Source organism: Myodes glareolus, chromosome 1 (assembly GCF_982192425.1).
Source record: "Myodes glareolus chromosome 1, mMyoGla1.1, whole genome shotgun sequence".
Classification (NCBI taxonomy): domain Eukaryota; kingdom Metazoa; phylum Chordata; class Mammalia; order Rodentia; family Cricetidae; genus Myodes; species Myodes glareolus.
In genome coordinates, this window is record NC_142026.1 from 69,316,330 (window position 1) to 69,326,489 (window position 10,160).

The 10,160-nt window shown below is 44.4% G+C and overlaps 1 pseudogene; it reads left to right on the plus strand.

The window, feature by feature from the left end:
* The first annotated feature begins 8,401 nt into the window (after positions 1 to 8,401).
* LOC148123433 (large ribosomal subunit protein uL23 pseudogene) lies at positions 8,402 to 10,160 on the plus strand (annotated as a pseudogene).

The window sequence follows — 10,160 nt, forward strand, 5'->3', positions numbered from 1 at the left end:
ACAACTCTCTGTAACTCCAGTTCCTCACACAGACATACATGCAGTCAAATGCACACCAGTGTACTTGAAATAAAAATTAAAAAAAAATTAAAGGGGGAAGAGCACAGCAGCTTTAGACCAAATCCAAATTCAAAGCCAAATCTGTGCCCAGCATGGTGGTGCCCTCCCAGCACTCAGAAGGCAAAAGCAGGAGGATCCCTGTTGAAGTTGTGGCTCACAACCATCTATAGTGGGATCTGATGCCCTCTTCTGACAAAAAGTTCTACATGCAGATAGAGCACTTATAAATAAAATACATAATTTTTAAAAATGTCATAATGAACTGGGGGTAGTGGTGCACGCTTTTAATCCCAGCCCTTGGGAGGCAGAGGCAGGTGGCTCTCTGTGAGTTCAAGGCTAGCCTGGTCTACAGAGCAAGTTCCAGGTAGGCCTGACCTGTTATACAGAGAAACTCTGTTTCAGGAAACAAAACAAAACAAAACAAACCAGTAAAAAGCATTAAAAATTATAATGAAATCCACTAAACTGTGTGCAGATTTTTAAAACTAATAAGAATAAAACTAAAAAAAGTCAAGGCCAGTTTTGCTATCCTATATTGTTTTCAGACCCTTGCACAGATCAACTGTGATTCTTCCACACACAGGCTGCTTGTCCTAAGGCCACCTAGTTCTTGCCTTTTCCCACACATCACATTATTGATTCTTCATTCACTTGGGATCAAAGTGTTTGTGATACATGAGATTTTGGAAAGGCAGGGCAGTCTTAGTGTAGACTGACCCTGTTGTTGAAGGATAGTAAAAGGTTTTCCCTGTATTGCACCAAGTGTTGAGTCTTGATTTAGGATTCTTGTTTTCCCAGTGTTGACTTCCTTAATTCTACATATGCTGTCTCTCAAAATAGAGAAGTGTCCTGGGGTCTTTTGTTCAAATGTGGGCTGGAGCAGTGCTCAACATATAGTAGGTTCTCAAACAGCATGGGTTGAGAGGTGGATGTGTTAGTGTCTGAAATTCCAGTACTTGGAAGGTGGAGGCAGAAGGGGCAGGGTTCAAGGGCAGCTGTGGCAATATTGTGAATTTGAGAACAGCCTGGAATACAAGAGATAGTAATTTCAGAACTAAGAAAACTACACAAGAATTATCACAAATTTGAGGTCAGCCTGGAGTATACAGTAGGTTTGTCTCTCACACACACAAAGAGAGATGATGTGGGATTTCCCTCTGTATGCTGTGAATACCATTGATGAATAAAGAAACTGCCTTGGCCTGTTGATAGGATAGACTAGAGCTAGGCAGGGAAAACTAAACTGAATGCTGAAAGAAAGGAGGCAGAGTCAGAGAGAAGCATGTAGACAGACGCTGGCGCAATACACAGATTGCTAGAAATGGGTTAAATTAAAATATAAGTGTTAGCCAATAAAAAGTTAGAGCTAATAGGCCAAGCAGTGATTTCATTAATACAGTTTCTGTGTGATTACTTCGGGTCTGAGCTGCTAAGCAGCCGGTAAACAAAAAAGCAGCCCTTATTAAAACAGAGAGCTGTTGCGAAATAATCCTTTTGTATACTGTGAAGATGTATTTTTCTCATTGTTAAAAAAGATCTGACTGGCCAATAGCTATGAAGGAAGAGTTAGATGGAAGAGCCAAAGTGGGAGAACACTGGGAAGAAGAGGGGTCAAGTCATCAGCCAGACACAGAGGAAGCAGAAGATGAATATGCCGTGCTGAACAAAGGTACTGCCACATGGTAGAGCATAGATAAGAAATATGAGTTAATTTAAGATATAAGAAGTAGTAACCAGTCTAAGCTATTGGCTGAGCACTTATAATTAACAAGTCTCTGTGTGATTATTTGGGAACTGGCTGGTGAGACAGAGCTGACTGGCAGGACACAGAGAAAGTCCATCAACAGAGAGAGGGGGGAGGGAGAGACAGAGAGAGAGAGAGAAGCCAGGTGTGGTAGCACATGCTTGTAATCCTAGTACTTTGGAGAAAGACTAAGGACAATCAATTCAAGGTAATTTTGAATATACAGTGAATTCAAAAACATCCTGAGATACAGGGACCCTGCCTCCAAAAGAGAAAGTGACCAGTGAGATGGCTCAGCAAGTACAGGCACTTGTCACGAAGCCAGATAGTTTGAGTTCTATCCCCAAGTAGAGAGAACTGACTCCTACAAGTTGTCCTCTAACTTCTACCATGCCAAAGCACATATACACTCACACCCATTCCCACACAAAATAAATGTAATAAAATATTTTCTTTAAGGAAAGAAGAGACTGGTTGTGGTGGCACAAGCCTTTAATCCCAATACTCTGTGAGTTCAAGGTCAGCTTGGTCTATGAAATATTTCCAGGCCAGTCAGAGTTAAATGGTGAAACCCTGGTGTGGGAGGTCCATCTGTCTATGTGTTATTTTGATTGGTTAATGAATAAAGGAACTGCTTTGGGCCTATAGCAGAGCTAAAGGGGAACAGAGTTAGGCTGGGAAAACTAAAAGGAATGCTGGGAGGAAGTAGGCGAGTTGCCATGGATCTGCCACCATGAATCCGCTGGAGATAGGCGTGCTGGAACTTTGCTGGTAGGTCACGACCTCGTGGTGATACACAGATTAATATAAATGGGTTAAATTAAGATATAAGAGTTAGCCAATGAAAAGTTAGAGCTAATGGGCCAAGCAGTGATTTAATTAATAGAATTTCTGTGTGGCTATTGCGGTTCTGGGTGGTTGTGACAAACAAGTGGCCTCCTCCTACAAGACCCTGTCTCAAAAAACAAAACAAGGAGCTGGAGAGATGGCTCAGCAGTTAAGAGTATGGCTGTGCTCTCAGAGGTCCTGAGTTCAATTCCCAGCAACCAACCATTCATAGTGAGATCTGGTGCCCTCTTCTGGCCTGCAGCCATACATGTAGACAGAACACTATGCATAATAAATTAATAAATCTTAAAAAAAGTTGGAGAGATGTTTTGACACTTGCTGATCTTGCAGAGGACCCAGGTTTGGGTCACAGCACCCACATCAAGCTTCTCCCAATAGTCTATAATTCCAGTGTCAAGGGATTCAACACCTGGCTTCCATGTACACCTGTACATATGTAAAGTACATAAACTCATGCAAGAACATGTTACATACACATAAATAAAAAGTTATATGTTTTAAAAATAAAAATACAGCAGCTGAAGGATCAGCCTGCCTCCATTTTGGGCTTAAAAGTCACCTTATAGTGGTAAGGTTTGAGAAAGAACTTGGAGAAGGAATGGGCAGATGCACCAAAGACAGTAAGCCAATCATGAAAAACTGTGTGTTGACACAAACATATGCATGCTTGGAAGGCAGGTAGGTCACAGAATTCCTAGAACACCAAAGGATATGGTTCAATGTCTTTTTAAAAGAAAAGATATCTCCAGAGATTTCAGAATTGGGGAACACACAAAATAAAGAGTCCATAAGGAAAAAAAAAGTCATATTATAGTAAAGAAAAACTGGGTTCATTTCTTCTTAGGATTAAACCTTTTTCTCTGGGCTTTTAAAAATTTTGTTTTGTTTTTGTTTTTTCAAAATTTTTTTATTTGTATGTGTGTGAATGTTTTTGTTTTGTTTTAAAGACTTATGTACTTATAATGTATACAGTGTTCTGCCTGTGTGTATCCCTGTGGTGAAAGAGGGCACCAGATCTCATTATAGATGGTTGTGAACCACCATGTGATTGCTGGAAATTGAACTCAGGATTTTAACCTTAACACACAGTGCTCTTAACCCCAAAGCCATCTCTCCAGCCCTGTGTTTGTTAGTTTGTTGAGACAGGGTTTCTTCGTGCAGTCCTGACTGTTCTGGAACTCATTCTGTAGAACAGGCTGGCCTGGAACTCAGAGATCTACCTTTGCCTCCCAGTCACTGGGATTAAAGGCATTCGTCCCCACCACCTATCAAAACCTCTGTTTCTCAAGGATTAGGCTATGCACCAGCTCTAGTGTTAACTACAAAGATTCTATATTGGTTGTTCCGGGAATGGCAATCATGTCTTTGTTTCAGGATGAGGAGGTCCCTGTAGGTTCCATACAGGAAATCAATACACGAGAAGAGATAAGAATGAAACCTGTTGCAGATCGACTTAGTCAACCTGGATCAGATTTCATGGAGTCTAATAACAGGCAGTTTATTCCCAATGTGTTTAATCCAGTATGGTTTGGGGGATAGTGTCCTGGTGTAATACAATCACCATTGCACAAAGAAGTGCAAATACATTGAAATGTGACTCAGAATGCCATTTCTTCCAAGAAAACGGGTTCTAGAGATATGATATCTGAACTAGCTTAAGGGCCTAAGGATCTGGCCTGGTCTTGGTCATACAGATTACATAGAAGTAATTTGCAATTGGCCACCTCTGGTTATGGCTGTGAGTGCTTAAGGGAGTCTCTGGCTATTAGGGTCATTTAGATTACTAGTGTTATAATTCTGCTGGCCTTCCCTATCATCTGCTGAGGCAAGCTGATCTCAGGCTTCCTCTTCTCTTCTCTCTCTCTATCTCTATCTCTCTCTCTCTCCTATCTCTGAAGAGGCAACCACTGCCTCTCCCTTTCCCCAGCCCCCCTTTTTTCTCTCTCTCTCTCTTTTTCTATTTTCCCTCCATAATCCCCTTACCCTTGTACCCTTCCCAATACCTACTAAATAAACTCTGTATCCAAACTCTCTCTGCATGGCCTGTCTGTCTGTCTTCAACCCACTGTGGTCTCCCACCAGCCAGGAGACCTGCCAGGGTCCTGCCACCATAAATTGCCACCATAAATCTTTCAACTAGCCACTTCAGGTCTTGGCCCTAGAAGCTTAATATGACCTGACCCAACAGGTAACACAGCTCACTAGACTGTTAATCACTTCCATCCAATTCTCAGCTTTCTGGATGGAAGAACAGGTTTTTCATCTTTCTCATTGAGAAGACAATCCCACGTGCTCAGCATTCCTGGTTTCTCTGGAGATTTGTGTTGCAAGGATCCTCGTGCTGTGCTCCCAACATCAGGAGGTGGTTAGGACTAAGCTGTCATGCTTAGGTTGTGGTCCTGTAGTCCCGCCTATTTTTCCTGCCAGATCCCCCATTTGGAAATCCCTTAAACCTCTCCTCCCCCAGCTATAAAAACCTCATCTTCCTCACACCTGGGGCTGCTCTCTAAAATCCTGATTTAGGGTGAGACAGTTGGCTGGCCTGTCTCAAGTCCACCTCTAAAGCAAAGCTTGTTTTAATGAGATAATCGTGGGTTTGGCCTTTGTACTTGAAATTTGCAGGTTAAACACAACCACAACAAAACAGTAGAAGCAGGCCTGGTGGTACAAATCTGTAATCCCAGCTACTAGAAAGGTTGAGGCAAGAGGATTACAAATTTAGTCTGGGCTGTGGCCTGAGTTCAAGGTCAGACTAGGCAACTATTTGAAATCTCGCTCAAAATAAGAAGTTTAGAGGGTCCGGGGGTGTAGCTCAGTTAAATGAGAAGGAAGGAAGGAAAGAAGGAAGGAGGGAAGGAAGGAAGGAAGGAAGGGCAGAGAGGTGATCTCTACAAGCTACCGCAAAGTTTCTAGGATCTGCCTGAAAGGTATAATGCTCTGTTTTCTTTTCTGCCTTTTGTCTTTGAGATACTGTCCTTGTATGCCTTTTCTGATACTTTGGTCTTCCTTTTTTTTTTTTTTTTGGTTTGTTTTTTGTTTTTTGTTTTTTTTTCGAGACAGGGTTTTTCTGTGTAGCTTTGAAGTCTGTCCTGGAACTCACTCTGTAGACCAGTCTGGCCTCGAACTCACAGAGATCTGCCTGCTTCTGCCTCCCCATCCAGGGTTAAAGGAGTGTGCCATCACTGCCTGGTGGTCTTCCTTATTTTCTGATGCTCCCCTCCCTGCTATGTCACCTCTCAAAAGGAAGGCTGTAGGGCTGGGAGAATGGGTCAGTGGTAAGAAAGAGTACTTGCTGTGTAAGCAGGCAGACCTGAGCTCAAATACCCAGCACCAGCCGGGCAGTGGTGCACAAACCTTTAATCCCAGCGCTCTGGTGGCTAAGATGGCAGCTCTCTGTGAGTTCCGAGGCCAGAGCGAATTCCAGGATAGTCAGGGACGCACACAGAGAAACCGAGAAAAAAAAACCAAAAACAAACCAACTTCACACAAAAAACAAAAAGCCCCAAAACAAAAGCAAAACCTTTTCTTTTTTTTAAAAAAATATTCTTATTCTGTGATTATCTTTTTATTGCAGTATTGAGTCTCTTGATGAAGATATATACACACACATATTTCTATATGTTAATGTTGAGTAAAGACTTCAGAGCTGACCAAGAATTTTTCAAGTTAATTATTATTTTAAGATTTATCACTTATCTGTAGGCAATGTATAAAGGGGGAAAAAAAGATTTATCACTTATATAGTGTTCTACCTGCATATATGCTTGCCCGCCAGAAGAGGGCACCAGATCTTATAGAGCTAGCATGTGGTTGCTGGGAATTGAACTCAGGACCTCTGGAAGAGCAGGCAGTGCTCTTAACCCCTAAGCCATCTCTCCAGCCCAAAAAAACCTTTAAATTTTTTTTTCTTCAAAATAGAAGCTGGGTGGCGGTGGTGCACTCCTTTAATCTCAGCACCTGGGAAGCAGAGGCAGGTGGATCTCTGTGAGTTTGAGGTTAGTCTGGTCTACAAAGCAAGTTCTAGGATGCTAGGGCTGTTACATGGAAAAATCTGTCTTGAAAAACAAATAAATTCTCAGTGCCCTTGCTGGAGAGAGAGATCTGAGCTCAGTACCACAGACTGGTTACTGTGAGCTGTCCTCACATAGACACCATGGCAGGCACACATAGATATGTGTAATTTTAACATTATTATTTCCACGCATCGCGGTTCATTCCTTTAATCCCAGTACTCAGGTGTCAGAGGCAGGCAAGTCTAGGCTATCCTGGTCTACATAGTTAGTACCAGGACAACCTGGGCTATATAGTGAGACCCTGTCTAAAACAACAAAACAGTCCCCATCACCCATTTATAAAAGCCAGGCATGGCTACACAAGCCTGTAACTCCAGCACGGGATGCAGGTATGAGTATAGGATGGGGGGAGATAGAGAATCCCGGATTTCATTGGCCAGCCAGCCTTGTGAAAATGGCGAATTTCAGGTTCAGCTAGAGAGCCTGTCTTAAGCAACAGAGCTGAAAGGACACCTAACGCCCCTTCTGGCCTCCAAGAGCACGCGAACCTCCACACACATCTTCAAACGCATACCAGACACACGACATAGAAAATTAAGTTTGTAATATCCAAAGTTCATCACCAGACTACAAATGACAGCAGCTTCTGTGTGAGCTCAGAATCCCCCAGAGTCTCATCCAGGCCTGGGTGCTCAAGTCAAGCCAGACTCAGTGTCAGAGGAGCCCGGCTCGTGAAATTGAATTACTAGCAAGTTCTTCAACGATGCTAAAGTCTTTGGGTCAGAAACCACTGAATTAGAAGGGCACTCCATGATCATTAAACAAAGGAGCTCAGGGCACTGGGCACTTGTTCGGTATCTCGAAAAGGAAAGTCCTAAATTAAAGTTAATCCACATTCATGCCACGTTTTATTTCGGAACTCCGTTTTTCAACGGCCTCTGCGTTGTAGCCTGGGCGTTGCCTGGGCGTTGCCATGGAGAACACAAAGCTTGCTCCTCGCCCGCCGGGTGCCGGGTTGAAACTATATTTACCAGAAGGCTGTGAGGCTCAATAGACTCTGAGCCATTCACAGCTCAGATGAAGAGGAGGCGTGACTTCCTGCCACGGCCTAGCGGACGTCTACTTTGCAGTGCCAGGGGTTGTACGCTGCCCTTGTGGCCGTGGAGCGCTGTCATTGCGCTTAGTAGGCGTCTCCTCGGGACCTCCGGGAGCGATAGCCAGCAGGACGATACTTACAGCCTTCCATCCTCAGCCCCGCAGCTTTGATAGTGGTGCCCAGGGCCTTGAGTGCCCGAGCGCTACGATCCGCTCACGGTCACCTCGCCCCGTAAAGTAAGGGTGCTGCTGATCCCTCAGGGTATGTCCAAGTTCCTATGGCGGCAAGTAAGTCGGGTGTGCCCCGAGGCCCGCACTCACACCTCACAGGCACGTCGTTCGACGGTCTCGAGCTGGAAAGGGTGTCTGTGGACTTCCCTCCTCCTGCTTCTCGCTGTCTTTGCCTTGCTACTGGGATCCGTAGATTCACATCAGGCTTCAAGTCCCAAAACTGCCACTATGTGTTATGTAGAGGATTTCCACCTTCTGGAAAACAGTGAAGCACAGAAAACTGTTGAATGCGTAGAGACGGCTTGAGCAATTGCTTGAAAGCGAGGCTGAGCTGGAGTGTTCAGGGTCTGTTAAGCCAGGGGAGAGGGAGGCAGGGATGAGTAGCAATCTATTTTTTCCATTTTAAAAGTTATTTTAGGTCAAGATGGCGCCTAAAGCGAAGAAGGAAGTTCCTGCCCCTCCCAAAGCCGAAGCTAAAGCGAAGGCCTTGAAAGCCAAGAAGGCAGTGCTGAAAGGCGTCCACAGCCACAAAAAGAAGATACGCACATCGCCCACTTTTCGGCGGCCCAAGACTCTGCGTCTACGAAGGCAGCCTAAATACCCCCGGAAGAGCGCGCCCAGGAGGAACAAGCTTGACCACTATGCCATCATCAAATTCCCCCTGACCACCGAGTCAGCCATGAAGAAGATAGAAGACAACAACACACTGGTGTTCATTGTGGACGTCAAGGCCAACAAGCACCAGATCAAACAGGCTGTGAAGAAACTCTACGACATTGATGTGGCTAAAGTCAACACCCTCATAAGGTCCGACGGAGAGAAGAGGGCATATGTTCGGTTGGCTCCTGATTATGATGCTCTGGATGTTGCCAACAAAATTGGAATCATCTAAACTGAGCCCAGCCGGCTAATTCTAAATATACATTTTTCACCACAAAAAAAAAGTTATTTTATTCTCCAAAGCTACAGAGAAACCCTGTCTCGAAAAACCACAAGAAAAATTTGTTATGTATAGTGTTCTGCCTGCATGTCTGCCTGCAGACCAGAAGAGGGCACTAGACCTCATTATAGATGGTTGTGAGCCACCGTGTGGTGCCTGGGAATTGAACTCAGGGCTAGAGTGGCAGTCTAAAGAACTTTGAGAGATAGTGGGAGCCATGGGAGGGCTGAGGCTCCCTAGACAGGTGATCGATCTTATGTTTCCAAGCTCTGTCTACCTGCCCAAGATAGATGCTCGAGGTGAATGCGAGGAAGGAAGGAAGACTTCTGGCTTCTAGTTACTAAGGATAGACTCTATGGGAACATTCCTAATTATTCCTTCCTTATTTCCACATCATTAAGTCTGGCTAGCTTAACAACAGATGCAAAATTTTATTTCTCCTTCCTCCAAGCTTACAGGTACATCAAAGCTACAACCATTTCACTTCTTTTTCTTCTTTTTTAGACGGTATTTTATGCAGCACAGGCTGTGATCCAGTTCCCTATTTTGCAGCAAATGTGCAAAAGCTTTCTGCTCTAGCTCTAACCTATCCAAGCCCCAGAAAGCCATGCTAGAGACTAACTTTCCAAGGGCACTGGACTTAGGACCTCTTCAACCAAAGCTGCAGTTCCTCTCAGCACCAGAAGTGACACACTGGAAAGGGATCTAAAAGTGGTCCATGTGGGAATCACTCAGCCAGAGCCTTTCTTCTGCTTCATTGTCAAAGGACTCACAGGAAACCTCAAGTCAGAAGACTCTCTGTGAGGAAGCCATCAGACCATGGCAACTGAAACTGAAACATACATTCCAGTATCCCTCCGTGGAGAGAGCCAAAAATGTGGGGTGCTTTGGGGAGCTATTTTGCACTTTCTTTTCTGTCTAGATTCTTTGTCAGATGTCATCTTACTTGGAAAGACTCATGGTGTGTACCTCCCACAGTTAGGGAAAGCAGATCTCTGTGCACTCCCATTCTGGAATAAGCGAAGGGAGCCCTTGGGGCCACTTCAGTTTCCACTTATCCCCATCTTCAGTGGGCCAGGCTCTTCCCTGACCTAGGTCTGTCCGAGAGGACCTGAACCCAAGTCTACTGATGACATCCAAAGATTTTCCATCTTGGTTCTTGAGTCTCGTGCATTAGATTTGTTCAACCTGCAAATGACCCGACCTTGGACCCAGCGACCTTCAGAAA